This window comes from Ixodes scapularis, unplaced genomic scaffold (assembly GCF_016920785.2).
Source record: "Ixodes scapularis isolate PalLabHiFi unplaced genomic scaffold, ASM1692078v2 PGA_scaffold11__112_contigs__length_91849675, whole genome shotgun sequence".
NCBI lineage: Eukaryota > Metazoa > Arthropoda > Arachnida > Ixodida > Ixodidae > Ixodes > Ixodes scapularis.
The window spans coordinates 66,730,120-66,752,928 of record NW_024609837.1 but is presented as its reverse complement, the minus strand read 5'-3'; the positions used below and the strand labels follow the sequence as shown (position 1 = coordinate 66,752,928).

Here is a 22,809-nt window from a genome sequence, read left to right as displayed (position 1 = left end):
TACAGACCTACGTTATTCAAAATAAAAGAAACACGTTACCGTTGCCAGTAACGATAAAATGCAGATCACATTACGTTTGCTTTGTTTTTTTTTTATAAATAAACCCTTCTACCGTTTTTACTTCACAAATATGCGTAAGCGCAATATTAATTAATATATATATATATATATATATATATCTGCATTCGGAAACTTAATTTTTATAAGCTGATCATTTATAAAGTTTCAGCCAAATTTTGTTCCTCTTGGTTCCATGGAAAAAAATTTGATGGTATGTAAGATGAATAGAAAAATCGGTATGACTTGGCAAACGAAAAAAATAAAGTGTAAATTTTGAAGTCTTGGGAACAAGATGTGACGTATATCATATCTACGTTCCCAATTACTCGAAATAAGTAACATAAGTACCGAGTACGTTACTTAGTTGTGGGAAAAAGTAGTAACGCCGGTACTTGTAACGTGTTGCCGCCAATACTGGTTGCTTCTATTGTTAGTGGCGCGTCGGTACTTCTATTTTGTCAAGTTATCCTCGTAACGCCAAATATACTACACTGCAGTATATGAAAAGCGGAACACGCGAAACGTTCTTCGCCACTGTTACCAGCGAAAGTACGCAACACTTGAGTCATAATTTGTTGCTGGTTTCGAAAGCAGGACCAGCATCTCTTACAACGCCCTCCACTCTTTCCATTTTAGCAGTGCGAATGGTGGAGGGGAGGAGGAAAGTGGAAAGATGGAAACCAGCAATTCTGGCGAGTGGACAACTTTCTGGGAGGTATACGCCTAACGGTTTTCAACAATGATAAAACGTGCTTATAGTATCCTGTCAAGAACGAGTTCAGATTTTAATAACATATTGTACAGGTAATTTTTGTGGTTTTTAGTCTTTTTGCAAAGTGTAAATTTTTCACATTGAATGTCAGATCTTATTGTTCGCAGGAACTGCAAGAACGCAAGTTTACCTCGATTTTTTACACTTCGTGTCGAGACCGTTGATAGTCGAGAGGTCAAGTTTGGCTTATCATTTCTGTGTTATAACTTGCAATTCATACCCTGAAAAATTATGCAAACTAAACAGGTATGGAACACAATTAACAAACTAGGACCTACTGTGTCTATTGCAAGTCCACCAAATGTGAATGATCAATTAATCTGGCAGTTAAAACCTACATTTCACTTGAATTTACAACGGGAAGTTTGACTCGCCGATGCCATGTGCAAAATGCGTCTATGGCCGTTGAAAATCCCACCTCGAGACTACAATCTGCTTTTGGTAATATTTTTTCCAAACCAAAATAAAATATCGGCTACCGGTTATTTTTTATACTTTTAGAGATACGTTTTTGGAGAGCGTTTTTTCTGCGCAACGGTTAGGTTCTACGATGTTTCTTAGAAGAAAAATACGTTTTGAAGCAACCGTATAGATCGTAACGTGCCTCCCCGAGCGTGCTGCTGGGCTCCAGAGGCGAATTATAGCTTGCACGATATCCCTTGCTACTACCCGCCTCACTGACGGACACAATGAAGTAATTGAACAACACGTAGTCGTGTATTGACATTTAACGTCACGCGCCACGACCCCAAAAAACCCTTGCGGACTCGCTGCGCCGGCCTTTTATAAGCGGTGGAAGGCGGCTTGCTTGGCCGATTGCATTTGGCCCTCTCGCGGTGGAAGTGACCACAGGCGGTTTAACATGCGTTCAACCTGCATTGTCGAACGCTTTGGATAACCAGGTGGCCCACAAGCTGCAGTGTGTTTGGACGCCCATGTTGCAATAAGCACCATTGTGTAGGAAAACTCATGTTATGTGACCTTACCAATCGCATTTCACGGCAACCGCACATTGGCCTTTTACTGCGCGATCTGTTGTGTCCTTCATATTTTAGCTCTCATTCGGAGCGATATCCACAAGATCTATGAGAAGCCTGGCTCTTCTTATCTGTTTGGTGGTGGAATGGACGCAGTGCGGTAAGTTAACGAAAAGATTCCACGGCCTCTTATCATTCGGGTAATTTTACAAATACCGGATTGTTTTCACGTAAGCCTCAGACGTCTAACCAACAAATTTCAAGAGAATCTGTTACATTACATTTTGTACTTCTTTGGTAACCAGGCAACTGCTGCGATATTTTGCTTTTAACAGGTTACCACGTAACGTACTTTGATTACTTCCGTTATAAGAAGCACCTTGTGTTAGAAAATGACGGTATGACAGCGTTACCTGCTAGATTCCTACCGCTTATATTCACCCTCTTGAATATTGGTCAACGTCGCTGTTATCATTTACTTGCCATTGCTAGATGAAGAACGTGCTTTTGTAAACGCATCGTTTGATATCAATCATCGTTTAGTGCGAGTCAGCCTATATATACCTTCTTTACGTCAGATCTCGTTTCACAAAATATTTTGATATATTAAACATTTTACATGCTGGTTAAATTGTTTGCTATAAAACACCCTACCAGGCACCAGGTGCCTTTGAACGTCTGTCTAAAATTAGAATAAATAAATTACCAATAAAACCAGTACTTAAGGAAATCAAAAACATGTTCTTCAAACACTCAATTGAGCTCGTTAGCTTCGGAGCAGGGTGGTAATTGTAAAGGTATTCACACCAACCTAAAGGACCCTGATTTGCATAGCCAGCACCTACACGGCCTTCTGCAGTATACCAAATACCATGATTGTACTTAACGAGTTACAAATAACTGATTACTTGTAATCCATTATCTGTTATTGACACTTTTTAACGCTTCAATTACTTTTTTTTGTGCAGTGACGTTCGCTGTAATACAATTAGTACTTACTGTAACTAATTAAAAGTTTCCGAAAATTGAAAAATTATTGAGTTAAGTTTTTTTCTTTTAGTACAAAAACCCTCTGGCTGCCCGTTCGTCACTCGTCTATGCTTCAGCGACGTTGGAAACTTCTCTTAACTGTAACTATCTACCAAAAAAAAACAAAAAAACACAAGATACCAGAAGGATCAGAATGTCAACGTGCTCGGCGACGTTTTGACTGTCGAGCTCGGCAGTCAAAACGTTGTTTGTTTTGCGTCGAGACGTGGGGCAACTTTTAACGACAACTGCGTTGTGTTTGGGATGAATGATAATAAAATAGTTATGTCTGAAATGCCTGAAAACATAACTAAAGTAGAAGTTTGGGCTAGTTGGTATTTCATGATTAAAGATTAAAACAGCGCAAGGACGCGGACAAGAACATACGCACTACCGACTCATAACCAACACAGTATAAATCCAGTTGTTGTTTACTTATTTATTTTTTATTTATTTACTTCTTTACAAAGAAGACTGTTGTGGAAGTAAATGACAGCTGTCATTTACTCTGAGGTCAATCTCTGAGGGTCAAGTGCTCGTTATAAGACGATGGTGTTTATGTACTTTGTTTTATTCCTCAACTATCTTAATAATAATTATAGAAACCTCAATCTCTGAAAGTATCGGATCTGTTTGTTAATTATTCTGCTTTCTATTAGTTTAACATGTGAAACCAAACACGTGAAAATGTTTCTTCTATAAATTCAACATGTGAAAATGTTAAAAATAGTTCAATATATGAAGACGAAATTTGAATATAATCAATGCGCTATTTCTCATAGGTTTCCAACTACAATTAATATATAACTGTTTTGTATTTCCTCTGTTTTGTACCTGCAGTATGGGCCAGAGAACAAATTGTGTACCCTAAGCTCTTACAAGCCAGGGGGCTCGGAATCCAAGAAAAATTGATACAAATTTCTTCGACACATGCCTTACCTTTGGAGAAGAGCTCAATTTTTGGAGACGAAGTTATAGTGGACCTGATGGACGGTACCCAAAGAATAAGAAAGGCTGTAAGCAATCTAAGTTTCTTGTCTGTCATTTCGTTCTTTCTGCACCAAACCATGGGGTGTATAGTGGTGCAGAACACAATTGCGTATTCAAGACGGTCAAACAAAATTGCATCTTCAGGTTGACAGTGAAATCATCCAGGACAGACTGTACCAAAACCGTCAGCACAAGGCTACTCTTCTTATTCATGAAACAACGCACGGTGTTGTTGTGGTAAGTGCGCCAAACTCCAACGTACAGTGCGTAAACCAACGCTTTAAGGCATTTTAGATGGCACGCGAAAATCGGTTTTTCAGCGTATCGCGCTGCAATTTACTACACAGGTGCGAGCAAGTGCTGGAAGTTTACAGTCAAAGAATCAAGGAATAACTTTACCTCGTTCCAAAGGAGAAAACAAAATCTCTGCTGCGGCTACTGTGGCTATCGAAGAAATCCGTTTGCATTTCGCGCAGCGTTTATATGTAACGAAGCATGGTGAATGCAGCCTCTGATCAGCATTTTCTTGCGGGGTGAACATTCCCGAAATTCCTCTTTTCTCTGGTGCAAGGAAAGCAGTTCTCTTAGGGTGTGCATAAAGGACGAGCGCGCTGTGCACGTAAGATAAAAAAGAAATTTCGTTTTGAGTATTTATTCACCGTTAACGGCTAACGTGCTTTTAATCTTGCGGCGGATAGATCATGCACATGTGCTTGTGTAACCTGAAGTGCGCCACATATGCCGCCGTTTGGATGTTGTGTACATGGCGACTGAAGATACAATCTATAGTCGTGCCGTTGCGCAACGTGGCTTCGTTAGTGTCAGTGCATAGCGTTCGTCCGTACTGAGACAGCATGTGCTCTATCAGCCACTGGTTTTGTCCGCCGCTAACGTTAACGTCGGCGGTTTCGGTTCCAGCCAGTTCCATCGCTCGCCGGCAGCGGTCCACGTACTGTTGTCTTCGTAGAGCCAGTCTCTGCTCTCGAACGTTGGCGGCCTGGGTTGGAGCCGGCACACACATCCCTAGTTCGGAACGTACGGTCCGCGTACCGCTGTCTTCAGAGGGTGAATCTCTCTTTGCGATCGTTGGCGGTTTCGTGCAAGCGGCGTTGTCGATCCTCTTGGGCCTTACTTTGCGACGTCTGTAGTGCAGACAGGGGCGACGACACGGAACAGTTACGGCCTGGTCACATGGTACTGAACTGCGCGTGAAGATCGGCGTGGCAGGCGTGGCAGGTCGACGAACGGAACCGCAACCCGTGTGCGTCCACAGGTCTCCGAAGCCGACGGCAGGGGCTTCTGAGGGCGTCAAAAGGACGCACACTCGAGTTCCCGGATAGGCTCCCTAAGGGAGCCAGAGTGGCGCGTCTCTTTTGCACGTGCTGCCGCGTCGCTATTCGCCGACATCGATCACACGAGAGGCAAGGATCCTGCGTTTTGCAGGAAAGTCGCATCGCCCACGTTGCACGTGCCCCGGCGTAAATGTGACGCTGGTTTTGCCTCCTTCTCCTCCTTTTCTGCTTTTTATTCGCGACGGCCCGCGCGGCGCTGCTTTTCGCCGAATGCAGTCATGTGACGTGCAAAACGTCCCCGGCCGCGCAGAGATGCCGGCGATACGGCCACCCTTCAAGGTGGAACACGCAACCCTGGCTTCCATAGGGAGCCTCTACACCTTTCCCAGAAACACTCGGCCCCAGGGACAGGGACAGGAGAACTTTTTTCGAGCCCAGTCATTGGGTTTGAGGCTAGTAGCTCATGAGCGTCTTTGCTAACCCTAACCGAGTGGACTGTGATTTCAATAGGTGCAGCCGGTGTAGGCAAAATTTGAAACATTGCTGACGGATCAATTCTCGTCTTTTCCCGCTTTTTGTTTTGTTATTGTGCATTGTGGTGCACGCATTTTTGCAAGGACATTAAGAAATCATTCTACCGCATTTAAAACAAACGAAGAAAAAATAAAAAAAAAATAAACTATATTTGTTAGATACCAGCATGACGGAACGAATGCGACTGGAATGTTTGTTTTATTTTACGATTAGTTTTGACGGCACCGCCCACTCAGCCGCGTGTCAAATCACAAAGTACTTAGCGGTCGAAAATAGTTTACAACCGAAGATAGCCGAAAGGCATGCATATTTTACGCGCACAAATAATGTACTTACCAATGGACAGAGCTCGGATACATAAGTTAGCAAGTGTTACCACTCGAACAACATGTTGCGCCTATTACATGGTACAGCGTTATCCGAAAAAACATTTATTTGAAAAATATCTTAAATAACACAGCACTACAGTGTTGACACCAGTGACATCTTGATCATCGGACGGGATCCAAGAGGAATTCGTTTTCAGGCACTTTTTGGGGAGAGTTTCCTTTGTTTACACCATCGTCAAGGCAAAAGAACGAACGCGACTGACCCGTTCCCCACCTCAACCCAAACAACTGTATTTGGTTATGACTGAGAATAACTCTACATGGATTATCTGTCGGAATGAGCGAACAGGTGGCATTGTTCGCAAAATCGCGTAGAGGGCCTTTTGACGTCCGTCCTCCTTTGTTTCCCGTGAATGTCGAGCAGAAACGTTTCAATGAGAGACACTTACCAGCCCTATTCCTCACAGTGGAAGATAACGCAGAAAGGGTACGCAGCATGCATCAGAAAAATTAAGGGGAAAATTTACAGAAAGGCCAGAACACATCCAATGTAAAACTGGAAAATATAGCTAGAGAATTCTGCTCAACGGATTTCCAGATTCCAAGAGTGTGGCAGAAAACTTCTAGTTGATACGGGTTGAGAGAGTCGCACCAGCCGCATCAGCATCAGCAACATGACGGCAGCCTAGGAGCGTTTTTTTTTTGGAAAGGTGTATACAGCGACTCTAGCGCATCCCAGAGCCATATATAAAGGAGAGTTAGGTCAGCTGGCGTTGCGTCGTTAACAACTCGTCAATCACGTCACTGACACGCCACGCGAACGCCAAGGCCACGCCCATTTCGCCATTTTGGAGTTTCAGACGCCGGGGACCCATGCCCGAAGGTTTTTCTTTCGGTTTCCTCCTACGTATGAATGTTTTAATGTGTTTTAAGTGATCCGCTAGCAGTATTTAGGACGTGTCGTGTTCATTCAAGAGCCATATAAGTTAGTTTTGGTCTATTCTCCTTCCGGACGCGCCGCGTGAACTTACCAGCCCTATTTCTAACAGTGGAAGATAACGCAGAGAGGGTATGGAACATGCATCAGAAAAATTAAGGGAAACTTTACAGACTTTACAACTTTCATGCGCTTCGCTGACGTTCGGCGAGTCGCGCAAAATACGCTCGTGTTAATTTCGCAATCTTCAAGTCTAGTTGACGCCTCTTGGTATTTTAGCGGTGTGCAAAGATAAGAACTTCTAATTCGCAACTGAGGGACTTTCGGTAAAGGTCTAGCGTATACGAAGATGAAATCGTTGCCCATGTTTTCGAAGAAAATTATCTGTTAGATTGTAATGCGAGCTCAAGCACTTTGTTCGAGAGTTTCCCAAAGTTTTGTTTCTTCCTAATTGCATATCCTCTTGACTATGCGTAAGCGTGTCAAACGACATAATTTGATCGAAACGGTGGCTATCTCTGATTTGGGATTTCTATGCCGTGCATGTTTATCGCGTGACTCCCTCGAACTCTCTCTGCAATGAACAGCGATCTAGTTCTCCGAACATCGAGGAAGCCCAAAATGTTCCATAAAAATAAATAAAATATACGAAGGTTGTGCAAGTTTGGTGGCATTAAGAACGGCGCCGGCACTAACCTTTTTCGTAACGTGAGGGCCCCCTATTTTATACCAAAAGGTTACGAAATAAACATCGAGCGTCTAAGCGCCAGGCGGCTCTTTGCGAACGTTAAGCTTGCTCGTTTTCATAGATTGATGCAACGTAATTCAATAGATTGACCTTTCATAACGGTTCTAAGATCACAGCATCGATGGTCACGTCATTACATAAAAATAAATAGAAGATAGAAATGCAACAAAATTAGCCTTTCGTGCAAAAATCACATTTCCTAGATGGCATAAAATAAAACAAATTCATTCTCTTTGAGGTTTGAAGAAGTAGACAGGGAAAAACGCGTCACAGATGGAACGTGCCCGTCCCGTGCTGCAATAGTTCACATTACACATTATACACGAGCTTTCTGTAGCAACTAGTTCGCTATTTTTGTCGCTACTGGGATGAAAACTCCATTTAATAAAACGTTTAAAGTTGAAACAAGCATTTTTATTTTAAAAAGAAGGGAAACTTCTGTGGGCGTCCACAATTATTGCTCTTGATTTCATTGAACCATATTTTGCGACAGTGTTTTTTTTTTCTTTTAATATTATAAAATATAAAACAAAAACCATGACGGCTGTAAGTGAAATATCCAGCCGCACAACAACCGACCATTTTCTCACCAGAAAACCTAAAAATGAGGGTCTGTACGCCGGATACCATGCGGCCCTGCATGCACGCGTCTTAACCTGGGATCGGTAATAGTGTACAGGCCCGCGCCGTTCCCCGCCGTTCCCCGCCGTTTTCCGTTGCTAGGTGGTTGCTAGGTGTGGCGTCAGTATTATGAGAGGAGTCTGGGAGTAGCGAAGGTACGGCGAGAGGTCAGCAATGGCCCAATTGATGTCCAGACTCTTCAATACATAGCTCTCCCGCACCCGCACTATGCCCTCTATCAGTCGGCGCTTTCAGGAGGTGTTCCCGAGGCACTCTTCATAGCCAGTGCGTCTGTTGCGCCATCCCGTGGCCGCGTTGAGAACATTGGTTAGACAGAAGAGTATAAACCAGTCCAAGGTCAGCACACGTGTCAGGGCACTAATGCTAACGCATTGGAAGCAGAAAGCTCTTCTGGGCAAGCTACGCCACTACTTGGCAGACGGTACACGCTAGGTGAGACTTGCTTCCACCAGGTGGCGTACGCCGCGTCGAGGGAGACGTCCGATTCGGGTTCTTTTAGCGGGATCGTCTGCTGTCACAACCCGAGACGGCTGGCGCTCTCAGGAAGCGGCATGCGCCATCTGTCGGGATCCGCTTCTCACTGCACGTGTATCATCCGCGAAATGGCGGCGTAGATTGGCCAGAACAGGTTTCTGATCCTTTTAACGCGAAACCTTTTTTTCGGCTAGTTGCTCCGGGAATCTTGTAACCGGATTAGGTGAAGCCAGATTCAGAGAAGCCGGATTAAGTGAAGGATGGTTTCGTAAAGCCGGATTTCATGAAGCTGGGCCTGAAACGTCCCATGACTTCATTTTACGTGGCGTCAATTTTTCTGCTAAATTTAGCTAGAAAAGTGAATTTGTTTATAGGTCACGTGACACGAAGTTTTGTTATAGTCACGTCACCTATACACAAATTCAGTTTCCCCGCTAGATTAGCCGGAAAATTGACTTCACGTAACTTCCACACCAATTCAGCTTCCCCGCTGGATCAAGCGGGAAAATTGACGTCACGTGAACTCAACACCTACTTAGTTTCTCCGCTAAATTTTGCGGAAAAAATGAGTTGACGATACTCCGTGTCGCGTCACCTATACAGAAATTCAGATTCCCCGCTAGATTTTGCGAAAAAATTTACTTCACGTAACGTCGACGCCAATTCAGTTTTCCCGCTAAATTTAGAGAAAAAGTGATGTCACGTGACCTGCTGTCACGCGGCCTATACACGAATTCAGCCTCCCCGTCAAATTTAGGGGGAATTTACATCGCGTGACACCGATTGCATATCGGTGGTACATCCCACGAGGTGGAGCTGCTCTCAACAAACAAATTCGGAGAGCCAATTCTGTGACGCACGCGTGAAACTCGGAGGACAACTATCAAGTGTCACATAGCACATGTTAAGCTATCTGATGAATAGCTCCGTGAGAGTATCGCTAATCATTTGTGGCCATGGAACGTTTCACGTATACAGTATATATACACGCAACACGAATGCGCACCAAATTTGACTTACGATATTTTTCTTCTGTTGAACGAGGTAAAGCTCATTCTGTTTTATATTTTTTTACTGTAAACTTTCCCCACCTGTTTGCAATTCGGTAGTAAATCGCAGAGCGACAGTTTGATGAACCGATTCTCGTGGGCCGTCTCAAGTGCCTTAAAATCGTTAGCTTACATAGACGCTGAAAAAACAAAAGCCGTCGGGAATTAATTTGCGACTGCAAAAATATTACCGTTTGCGATTCATTTGACTGCCCGATGACGGGTCACCTATGTAAACGTCTTTTTTCTATTCTTGCTGCTTCCTTGGGGCTTAAGGCAGCTTCGTGTTGAATCTTTGGCAAGCTCGACTACAGGCCTTTGGCCGTGGACAACCAGAACTCTCAAAACTAGCGCAACATTTTTTTTTTTTTTTTTCGAACGCGTATTATGTTTCTACGGTTACATTTAGATCCTTTTCAGCGTTCAAAAGTCAGAGTAAATCTGCATCTGGCCCCTTGAAGAATGCTGCGCCTTAGCCGCAGACAAATGTTTTGTGCTCACTCGAAAACGTGGGGAGTACCGGAGTGGACTCTTTGCTCGTTAAAAGAGAAGGGCACGCGAGGTTAACATGCAACATGTCCTCCTTCAAACAAACCGCGAGAAAAAAAAAACAAAAAAACATTTGATTTTGTTTTGGCCGTTTTATATTTTTTTGTGCTAACTCAGCAGCAGTCTTGTACACGTTACTAAAAAAAGGTAATCGATTACAATTACTATTAGTTCTGGCTAAAAAGTATTCGCTTAGATTACTTGATTACTCGTCGGCAAAAGTAATTGGACATTACTTAAAAAAGTAATCGTTACTTTTCCGATTACTTTACTGTGTGAAGACACACCTTTAGCGCTCATAACAATGAACTACTTCCAACCTATATTTCATATTTGCACAAGTATTGAAGAATAAAAACTGGCTCACTCTTCGTGGTCGTTGCACCTTCACAAAGCGGACACAACCATAGAATTCGTTTGAAGACGTTTCATGATTTGGGCGTTCACCATTGTGTGTGTGTGTGGAGGGGGGGGGGAAGGGGGTTCTAGATCTTGTTAAGCTTGAGCAAAGGTTGTCGCTCAAAGTTTGCGTCGCTCACCTTATTATTCACATGTGGATGAGCTCGCATGTTATACAAAAGAGCAGCAGCTCCAGGATTTGAAACGGATCATGTGTAGTCTCCATTAGCGGAAAAGATCGCCCCGACCACTTCTCAACTGGAAACATTGCTTGTCACAAAGACCACATAGGGGAAATGGGGAGATATTTCAACTGCTTTTGTTATATTTTGCATCCGCTTTAGGCATTCTTCGGTTCTAGTTCTCCTACGGGCTGCGAGTAGGTAACCTAAGCAGGATTTTTTTTTACTTTTTTATTTCTGAGTGTGTGTGCGTGAATGGGCTAGTTTGAACGAAGGACTCACAAAGATACATTCTGCCTCCTCAAACTTCGCCCTGAATGGCCTTTGTCACGCACTGTGGCTTTCCTGGGGCTTCCCACTCCCAGTCCCAGCTCAAAAAAAAAAAAAACGAAAAAACGGACATTCCGCAGAAACGGTACATAGAAAGAGATTGACCTAATTTCCTACAGCTCCGCAAAAATCCTTCTTTTTTCCGTTCGAAAAATAAAAAAAAGCAAATTTTATTTTAGTTATTTCATAAAAATAAGGCGTATGCCGGGGGGTGGGGTGGTCCCGTGGACAAATTGTAAAGGTTACAAGTAATTTTATTACTTCAAAAAGTAATCAGATTACTCTCGGGATTACTGCCTAATAAAAGTAATCAACTGATTACAAAATTACTCTAAAAAGTAATCGATTACAAGTAATTTGATTACTTGTATTGCGTACAGTACAAGTCTGCTCAGCAGTCGCGCTCACCGATTAATTTTTGTTTTGTTTCCCATTTTAGAGGGGAATTTTAAATGCATCTCACTGTATTCAGCCTGAGAAGATGCTGAAACAAATTGGAAGTGGCCGTGTGGCTCACCGCATTCGGGAAATACCAAGGGCGGCTCATCGACATGCTTCGAGTAAATATAACTATAACCTAAACTCTTTAATTAAAAATTATGAACCAGATTGACGCAGCTTTGTTTACGCAGGAAAGATAGCAGCTCAAAAACAAGCCATCTTGGAAGAAAGGAGTAAGTAGAATTAACTTTTTTTTTTTTTAATATGAGGGAGCTTTAGAAAATTAGTTAATTGCGAATACTAAATATGGAAAAACAAAAACTCTAATGCGCCTAATATTTCGCCAAAAACGCGTTCACCCGTTCACTGTAATTTACGGAACATATTCAGCGATGCACGATGCCTTTATAGCTTATTTGAACCTTAGAGGGACTTTGCAAAGTTTGTTTATACTTTTCCATAAATGTTAGTAAGAAATAAATTTGGATGATCACAACGTACGAAGCACGCGTAGCTTGTTATCTCCACAAAAGATCACTAACGTAAAAACAAAACTAAGCAGCTTTTATTTTTTTAGCTTTCTGAAAGAGGAAGCGGCCACGTGCTGGGGCTGACAAAGCTCGGCGCACGTGCCAAGCTCCAGACAATGTTAGGAAGACTTCTACATGATAGGCTAATCTAACTGAGGGTTCCAACGTTGCGTGACGAGACCGTAATTGCAGCTCATAGGAGGCAAGCGCCAGTGCACGAGACAGCTCGTGCCGCCTCGCGCTCTGCCGCGCAAAACCGTCAGCGCGGTTGTCGCGCGTGCAGAATGACTACAGACATAGCCTCCTTTCTACCGACAAAGCCTGGCAGATCGCCGCGAGACGCGGCCGCTGAAATTGAAAAGGCAGAGCGGCAGACAACGGATGAGAGGAGATCCACGTGACGGGCGCCCCACTGCAAAAGCTGTGCGCTGACGACCAGTTCCCTCGAGAAATGCTCTGTGCTACCAGATTCTACGCTCTATATCTGCGGCCGGGCACTCTATGGCTCCGCCGTCGAACTTCCAGGCTTTGTTAGAATAGAGGAGGCTACACTACAGATCTCACCATAGCCTCCTCTACACTCACAAAGCCTGGCAGTTCTACGACGGTGCCATAGAGTGCGCGGTCGCAGGTTTGGAGCGCGAGGATCTGATTGCACAGAGCATTTCTGGGGAAACCTGTATATTAGCGCACAGCTTTTGCAGCGGCGAGGACCCAAAACATGGTTTTCAAACCCGAAAACAAAAGAAGCGGTGGCGCGAAGAGCGCGAGGAGCACGAGCGGACATTCCATCGCTCGGAAGAAGAGTGTTTCGGCGTCTCGCCGCAGCGGGGTGCCCGTCACGTGACTCTCCTCTCATCCGTTGTCTCCCGCTCTACCTTCTCGATTTCGGCGGGCGCTTCTCGTGGCGATCGGCCACGCTCTGTCAGTATAAAGTAGGCTATAATTCCACCATTCATGGCGGTAGTGGTGGCGAAATGATACTGGCGGTAAGATCGGTCTATTCGTTACAGGTAACGAAGTGATCTGTAATCCTTTCTATTTATCCGTAATTTTGTAAGGAAATAATTACCTATTTTGGGAAGTAATTGTAAAGTACTTTCCTTACTTTTTAGGTAAGGAAAGTGCGATTCGTTACGTTTTCGTTTTCATTCACGAAAGAAAAAAGCGGGAATTCAAAACACCAAGCGAAACTTCTAGAAATGTTTTTTTTGTGTGTTTAAGATTATCTTTCTTGGATTCATACTGTCACCTGTGCTTACAAACGCAGGGCCTGATAGTCTTCAGATGTTCAAAGACTTTCTCAACGTTGCGTAGGTGTTATAACACCTCTATTCATTATTTATTTGAACTTTGGGAGCTTGCCATCATGAAGATACTCATGTGAACCATGTAACTTCAGAAGCATTAAGAAAAAGATTATGTATATGCTTAGAGAAAACACCTAGACTAGCAACCACAGCCAAGAAACCTCTGCCATACACAAGTGTAGTTAGGCTTACACTAGAATACGCTAATATAATCCGGTTTCCTCACACAAAAACCCTCATTACTTAACTTGAAAGTATACAACATAAAACGATAAACTTTATCTGGACTAGATACAGGCGCACGCAATTTCCTACTAAGCTTCCAAAAAACAGCTGGTTTCTTAACCCTAGCTACCACACCTAAACAATTTAGGCTTAAGTTTCCCTACCTCCCACTTCAAGATTATTTCAATATTGATAGGTCTAGTTATATATAATTTTCTGATACTAGGCTGACTAGACATAAACATAGAAAAACATTCTCCAAAAATTCCTTCAAAAATGACTGTTTTCTGCACTCTTTCTTTCCATTAGCCATCACAGAATGGAACCAGCTCTGTCATAGTGTTGCTAACAGCACCACCGTCACTTCATTTTACTAGGTGCTATTACATTACCAATTATAATTTAGAACGTCGTACTTATGCCTAAATTGTTATCCTCGCGTATTTGAGATACGTGTTTTGTTTACGATGTTATACTTTTCATGTGTAATTAGTTCCACCCATGAGCATATTTATGTGAATAATCTACCATGATTTTGTGCGCAAGGTGCATGCTCTTTTTTGTATATGCGTGTTCAGTCCTGTGAAAAGCCATTTACAGTATTTTTAGGTAATAAATTAATACCTTTTGATAGCTCGGGTGTTTGCAAATTGCGGCTTGCTCGCCCTTAAAGAAAGTTGGAAGCACACGGACATAAAGAATCGAACTCTGGGTGCAAAAGACATGAGACAAGACTCCCTTAGTTCAAAAGTGTACCTAAAAAAATAACTGTCCAAATGCACGCGAGTTGGTACAGTGGTTCTGTGCGCGCCTGTTCTTTTTGTGACTTCACTCTTTCTTTACTTTCGAAGACACGAAGTGAAGGATATTAAAGTATTGCGTGCGTTCAAAAAGCTCGAGAGACTTAACAGTGTCATCTTAGGTTTCAGTTACAACGACAGTTAGTGTAATGTTGCCACAGGAGCGAACGTTCCGTCTTCGGCTGAAATGGAGTTCAACACCGAAATTGACTGAAAACGATGTGACAGTAACAGCATGTTACTCAAATTATATTAGAACACTTCTCATCTATTTGAATTACCAAAGTTTATTTGATTTTTTGCTGCTTTTCTCGTATTGATCTGAAAGTTCCAGGGTGTCCAGCTTCCTGACACCCTTTTCGTTCATCAGCTTTGTGCGACCTAGATAAAATTGATTATGTTTTTCTACGTTATTAGGGCACGTTGTCGGCAGATCGTGTTTTCTGACGAGGATCTTTTCGGGGTTTTTAGGTGTCCTGAGATCAATTAATAATAACAAACATTACCTGACGTCAGCTTTTTTTATTTCTTAGTAATAATTTTGAGTAGTGGACTCCCGACTTGACGGTCATTGGTTCTCGCAATGGAGTGAAGCTGCGTTGCGGTTGACTAACATAATATCTAGCTAAAGGAAAAAGAAAACAAGAAAACGAAAGCCCTGAGTTGTGGTGCATAGCGCCGACCCTAGCCACATGCGTTTTGGATTGCATATTAGCATTCTACGTTTAATTTACCCTAGGACGTAAATTTAATGAAACGAGCGAAAGTAACGAATTAAAAGTAAGTGACCGCAGTAGTGGTCACTTACTTCTATGAAAGAGTAATAGTGACACTTTTAGTTAGAATGTAGTGTTGAGAAACAGTAGATGTAAATCCTTAATTTTTTATAACGTGTACAATTCTAATTTTAGGGTTTGGCAGTTCACGCCAACGTAGCGACTACTCAGATTATCTCCGAGGCGTGTATTTTCGCAAGCCGGAGGCGAGTACTCGCGAAGTGCTTGTATCCAACCATTAAGAAGCATGCGACTTTCGACTCCAAGAAGTAATCATCGTGACTACACAGGTTTTTTTGCGAAAAATAGACTGAAATGCACAGGCCGCTTGAATCCTTGAAATTACGCAGCAGCAAATAATGATCAAGTATAGTTGACTCACGCAAGTACCAGTAGGCAGGCATAAAGTAGAAAACATTCCAACCTAATATCATTACACATCGCCTTTAATTAAAAAACCTCACTTTGTCACCTCTTATGGTGTTCACCCCCTAAAACACGATTTTCTTACAGAGGATTTCCAATACACGATATACTAATCGGTTTCCTTCTTGTTCCTCAACAGCCTGGCCCTACGCGAACGAAATTACTCTACCAGTGTCAATAATTGTGGACACTGTTCACCGTGCATCCTGTGCGAGCGACATGGAATCCCTAGAATATGTCGCAATAATGATGAATGCGGTGTGTACTATACGCGAATATTTTGAAATTAACAAGACACCAAATGTTGCAAAAAAATAAAGCTTTAATAAGCAAAACTGTAATGTACGCATAGGGGCCTTTATCCGATCTCAACGAATTGTAGTGACAGGCATTAACGGTGCTTTTGTATACTACTCACTTGTCTACCAGTAGAAAACCTAGTGTGTACTAGAGTGTTTAGTACCGCAGACGAACCATTGCGCAAAAGCTTTGTTGTGCAAATTAACAAATCTTTCAACGCGAACGAAGGATGGTATTGAATTGTTTGGTCATGGCTGTTTTTCGCATTCCTCAACTCATTGTGAATCTTTCTAAAGTATTGTTTCTTCTAAAAAAAAACTGCTTTGAGGCAGGTTGACGAGCGCTCAGTGTAAATAGGCATTTTTGAGTTTAATCACGAAAGGGTGGGCGTTATAAAATAATTGTAATCAAACCCACGTTTTCACCAAATCGTTGTGCAGGTGAACTTGAGGTTTGAGCAAATTCCAGAAGTGATTGTGAAACTTACGCTAAGAGAAGTAAAAATTTTGGAGGTAAGAATTTAGGTACATTTCTCAGATGTTTTCGGGTGGCTGGTATATTATTCATACATCCTTTTTTTATTTTTTAACAATGTTATAGAGCCAGAACGAGGACGATTGGGTTAAAGTGGCAATGGGAAATACTTTAGATTCAAGCGTGACCCTTGACAAACTAGAGGAAAGAGCTGCTGAAGGAGACCCTTTACCCAGGGGAGCTGCCATCGTGTTACTTCTAACAGGGTTCGTAGGTATTTTGTTTTTACCTTTTAAATTGAAGTACGCTTTTTAATAAAATCCTTCATGCCAGACGTTCGCCCTTGCGTTCGTCAGTCTGTGCTGTTCTCCCCTTAAAAATGAGTGGTAAAATAGAATTTTCGGGGCGTCAAGGTAATATTTGACGCTACGAATTGATACCGCGGCGTCATTTCATATGAACATGTCGTGTTGTGTCAGATCACGTGACTTCATTTTTCCACCTACATTCAGCAAGGATCTAACGGCAAATTATGTCAGGTAGTATATTGGCATGACTTAAGGCCACAGTGACGTTAGATCAAGCTACTTCGAATCCCGTGACGTGAATTTGTTGGCCGAATTTAGCGGATAAATTGATACAACGCGTCTCATATCACGTAACGTTGAGCAGGTAACCAGGTCACAAGATGCCAGTAACGTGGCAGTTCCTCACTAAATTTGGTAGGGAAATTATTTGGCCTTGTGTTCTGGAATTCTTTAAACGACGGTTTAATACCTTCCGTGCATATTTAAACGATCGCTCATTAAAAACTTCATACTATGCATTATAAGACTTTAGAGATAAGTTTGCTGATAATTTCTTACTTTCTAGAAACCAGGATACACTTTAACCGCAGCGATGATAATAAAAGGTTTTGGAGATTAAGACTTTTTTTTTTTTTAAGAACAAAATATCGGACACCTTTTAGCGTCACATGCAATATATTTTTTTGTTGAATTTGCTAGGTGTTTGTTAAGCAACTTGTACTGTATTTATCCTGAAGCATTTTATAGTATAAATCATGACGGTTACTCGGGGTTTCTGTTAAAGTCCCTGTCAATGTTTTAAGGACAACTTACTGCCGTCACGCTCCTAGTGGTGAAGTTGCGAATTGCTAAGCCGATGAGAGAACGAAATATTATCTGATTCTGTTTCTGGCTAAACTCTTGGCTGACGACGTCGCACGCTGAGTATTACCCGGCATATTTTGTAGGATGCATTTTTCCTAGGATCGTAATGCCCGGATTCCTTTTGATCATTCGAATTATGACCATTTCGAAACTGCAATTTATTTACAGGAGGAACTGCTTCGCCTCATCAAGTGGTTATCCAGTGGAAGGTGAAAATTAATAATTGTTGCACATATGTATAGCTATAAACAAATCCGCGATAATAGAGCTTTCGAACGTATAAATACCATGAAACGAGCGCCTTATAGTCTAAAGGCTGAACTCCATGGAACGAATCATGTGACGAATAACTGGCGAACGCCGCCCGACGGCACGATCGCTTTGCGCGCAACGCAGCAGCCACTATGGTCATTCCACGCGAAGAGCAAAAGCCGCCGGGCAAAATTCGTCGGTTATTTGCAGCATATGCGTCCCTTGGAGTTCAGCCTTAATACTGCGGCGCGCGTTGCAGAGCCTTGTCTGTCAAGCGGAGGCTCCGGGTTTGATTCCAGCGAGCCGGACTGATCATTTATTTAATCTCTCAACTTGCCATTCTCGTAATTTTGAGAACCTTGTCGTCTGAACGACTTGCAAATCTGCTATGCGCCGAACGTTCTACGCTGAATGTTCCAGAAACCCACGCGGGTACAAAAGGTGCTCCGTGTGGCGCTCCGGGATCAGTCTCTCCCCAAAGTTCGATCCTGCTGTTACGCAGACTTCGACGCCCGCGACGCTCCCTTCTTATCTTCTGTTTCTTTTTTGGTTTGAGCAAAAGTTCGCCCCGTTAAACGTCTTAGTTTTCTCAGTTATTCTTCGTTTTGTCACCTCGTCATTCCTGAGATTTTGGTCGAGGTGCGGGGTAATGCATGTCCATGCGACGTACCCCTTCAAGGGCCCGCAGTGCAAGTCCAATTTCAAGCCCGGTGAGAAGACCATTTAACAAGGGACCTATAACACGGACTAGCCGCCGTACCCGGAACGGGATCCTGTATTTGGTTTGCTGCTGGACAAGTCCAAGCCGTAGAAGACGACGATGGCCAGCCAGTCGCAGACCCCGGCCGCTTCTGCCGTTATATATCTGCCCGTTGCACGAAGGACTCCGACGCCTTTCCCCGGTGACGTCCACGAGGACATCGAGGAGTCACTGCATGACTATGAACGTTTGGCCCACCATAACGGGTCGACAGCTGAGCAGGGCTTGTAGAAAATCTACTTCTCGCTGGAAGGGACTGCGAAGCACTGGCTGGAGAGCCACGAGGCTTCTTTAACTTCGTGGGAGGTGTGTAAGCAACCTGTAACCTCTTTCAAGTATCTCGGTGTTCACGTCAGTTCTAACCTATCATGGACAACTCATTCTGATAATATAATCGATAACGCAAATTCATTGCTTGGATATTTAAAAAGAAACTTTTTCTTAACCCCTACGTCCCTAAAACGTCTGTTGTATAAGACTTTGATACGTTAAAAGTTGGAATATACCGCAGCAATCTGATATCCAGGTCACTCAACGCTTATAACAAACATCGAAGCCCTGCTAAATTGCGGCGAGCGATTCATAGTCTGCAACTATTATCGCACCGCAAGTGTCTCATCTGTGAAAACCACCCTAGCCCTGCCTCTTCTTTCCTCGCGTCGGAAAATGTCTCGTCTATGCATCTTCCATAAAATCTATCATTCCAACGCTTCCCTGAAAAACAAATTATTCATTCGCCCCCCCCCCCCCCCCCTTCATTTCTCCCCGCATTGATCATAAACATAAAGTTGGCATACCTCACTGCGAAACTTCAGCTTACATCAACTCTCTCATCCATAGAACGTCATCTGAATGGAACCACCTTCCCGCATCATTAGTAACTATTTTATCAATAGATTTATTTAGAAAAGCTCTAACTACTCACTTTTGGAAGGATTATGCCGTACTAACAATTATAACCAAGTTGCCTTGTTGTTTGAATTTTATACAGAGCTAATATTTTATGTCCACCCCTCTGTAATGCCCCTTAGCCCTGAGGGTATTGAAATAAATAAATAAATACATAAACTGAAGACGTTTACCAGTCAACCCCGACACGAGAGGGCCGAAGACATCTTTCAAACAAGAACCCAAGGCCCAAATGAGAGAATCACCAGCTTCGTCGAGGATGTTTTTCGACTGAGCACACGCGCCGACCCTAAGGCTACAGAGGAGAAAAAGCTGCGCCGCCTGATGAGGCGTGTAAAGAGGTAGATATTCGGCGGTCTTATGCGCGATCCAACGACAACCGTCGACGAGTTCGTCACGGAGATGACAAATATAGAATGGACTCTACAAGCACGCGCCAGACACTACCAGTGACACCCTGGCGAAATTACTGTGGCGACATTCGGATTCAACCTTGGTACCAACGTCCGCGGCATTCATGACATCGTCCGTGAAGTCGTCCAGGAGGAGCTGACGAAGCTGCTACCCGCTGCCGCACGCCCTGCCTCGCTCTCCATCGCCGAGCTCGTGTGAGAAGAATTCCAGAGAGCCAACCAGCCAGAGGCTCTCATCAGCGTGGCAGCCCCCGAGGATCCGACGCGAACCTACGCCGCAATGGTCCGACAAGCACCGCCAGCCCCGCGTCCGTACATGGTGTCTACCTGACGTAAACATCCAGCGTCGCAGTATACACCGACACGCGGGCTTGACGTCACGGAGCTGCGGCGGCGCTGCGATCGCGCCGGAGCCGGGGGGTGTGGGCAAAAGCGCGCACGTTTCGCAAGGGCGTCATAGCATTTCAGCATTGCGCGAAGCTGTGTTGCCGTTAAGTGCACCGAAAGGTACAAAACAAGTAGCGGAGTGAGTTTCCACAAGTTCCCGGCAGACTCTGAAAGGCATAGAAGGTAGATAATATCCGTGGATCGAAAAGAATGGTCACCTCGCGCGAACGGCCGTTTGTGCGGCAAACACTTTCTTGGAGGCAAGTGCGGCTTCCATTTCACTCTCCGTCCCGAGGCTTGCTTATGTGCAGGGAAACCGTTGTCTGATCGAGACCACCCGGATTTTGTTCCCACGGTGTTCGCGCACAACGCACCGGCCAAGCGCTCGTCGGAAGCTCGCTACGCCCGTGCTACCGAGCAGAAAGGGATCGGCGACAGAACGGCAGTGTTGTAGGCGTTACCAAAAAAAAAAAAAGTAACGAAATACGTTACTCGTTACTTGCAAATAAAAGGTACGCGTTCCTGAGATACGTTACCTAAAAATAAAAGGAACGCGTTACCGCTACCGATGAAAAGTAAGGCACGTTACTTCTGCGTTACTTTTTTAAATTATGATTTAACAGATTTTACGGTTTTCACGATACACGTCATATATCAAGCAGAAAATGAACATAAATATTTAATCTCTTTTTACGGTTTCACCTAAATACTTACGAAAAAAAAAAACGCAAAGAAAAACATGGCTTGACGCCTAAAACACGGAAACAATCGAAGTGTAATTTCTTTAAGACTTGGGAAGTAGTAATGACTAACGTAACTGCGTTACTTGAAATAGTAACATAAGTACATTACCCGTTACTGTGTCAAAAACGTAACGAGTAGGTTACTACGTTACTGAAAAAAGTAACGCATTTCTGGTAACGCCGTTACTTGTAACTTAATTGTTACCGCCAAGACTGCAGAACGGACAAACCTTTACTGGTTGTAATGCCTTGTGGTCATGAGGGTATGAAAAATATCATACCTTGACTTGAAGACGTTCTGTGTATTTAATCAATTAATGAATACACACACTTCCGCAGACCCACAGTCTGCTGATCCCGCCGGCAGTGCGGAAACCGACTCGATGTAATCGTAGGCCTCGAGAGACTTCGTGTCGGCCGTGAACTGGCTTGGCGAAGAAACTAAATAAACGAAGACATGAGCCGCCGACTTCCGTGGCAGCAACTTTACGTCGGAAGTCCAGCAGCTAGGCCTTGCTTACGGCGTACGGATCCTCGCAGGCAACGCCGTCCAAGCACAGTTTGTTTCGATACCGCTACCGTTCAGGCTCGGGCAACGAGCTCAAATAGTCGGGCATAGCATACGACATACGTTATGAGGAAACACGACACACAAATAAAGATACAAGCGTCCCTACAACGTCAATAACGAGCGCACGCCATAGAGCTCAATGGCGAAAACACGGAGAGCCGAGCTGCTTTTGCCCACATACCTACCGCGCATGCGCGGCCTTCCGGCCGTGTTGGTAAACAGAGCCGCTCCGCGTGTCGGTCTATACCCGACGAAAGGAATATCGGACGCACGTCCGCCCAGAACAAACTGCGCCAAGAAAAGCGACGTGTGGAGGACAGCCGATGGACGCCCATTGTGCTACCACCGCAGGGAGGCCGAGCATATTTACCGCCGTTGCTCCTACCGGCAAGTAGGGCTGCGCAGCTTCCACCCGAGCGACCCACGCGCACGCTAAGGTGAGCGATCACTGGAGATTGAAGAAAATATTCGACGATCTCAGTCTCCCCCGCGTGCACATCGCCGCTGGTCCGGATCGCCGTCGCCACGAGGTCCAGCGTCGTCGATGCACCGACCCTGTCGTGAGAGCCTGTCGCCCATTTCTCGCCGGAAAAATTAAGCGAGTCAACTCCCGGAGGCGAAGTTATTGTGGACAGACGACAAAACGAGCCTCCACGAACGCCGGAGCGCTCCCCCTCGCCCGACACCACGCATTGCAACAACGCCTATGCAGCGGTGCCCAACTACTTAATCTTGTTATAGACAACCACAACGCATCGGCCCTCGAGGACACAGGAGCAGACTACTCAGTCTTGATTGGGAGGCTCCCTAGCTGCCCTCAAGAAGTAACGGCGCCGTGGAATGGGCCGCAGATACGAATGCAGGAGGATACCTCGTTACACCTGTCGGAAGGTACACTGCTTGCATCGAAATTCACGGCGAGCCGCGTCCTGTGAAATTCGTCGTTCTACAAGGCTGTGCCAGAGACGTCATTCTCGGCATGGACGTTTTGTGTGAATACGGCGCCATCATCGACCTTGGAGAGAAC

The 22,809-nt window shown here is 44.1% G+C and overlaps 1 pseudogene; it reads left to right on the top strand.

Moving 5' to 3' along the window:
• The first annotated feature begins 1,907 nt into the window (after nucleotides 1-1,907).
• LOC8030691 overlaps nucleotides 1,908-22,809 on the top strand; it is a 67,559-nt pseudogene continuing 46,657 nt past the window's right edge.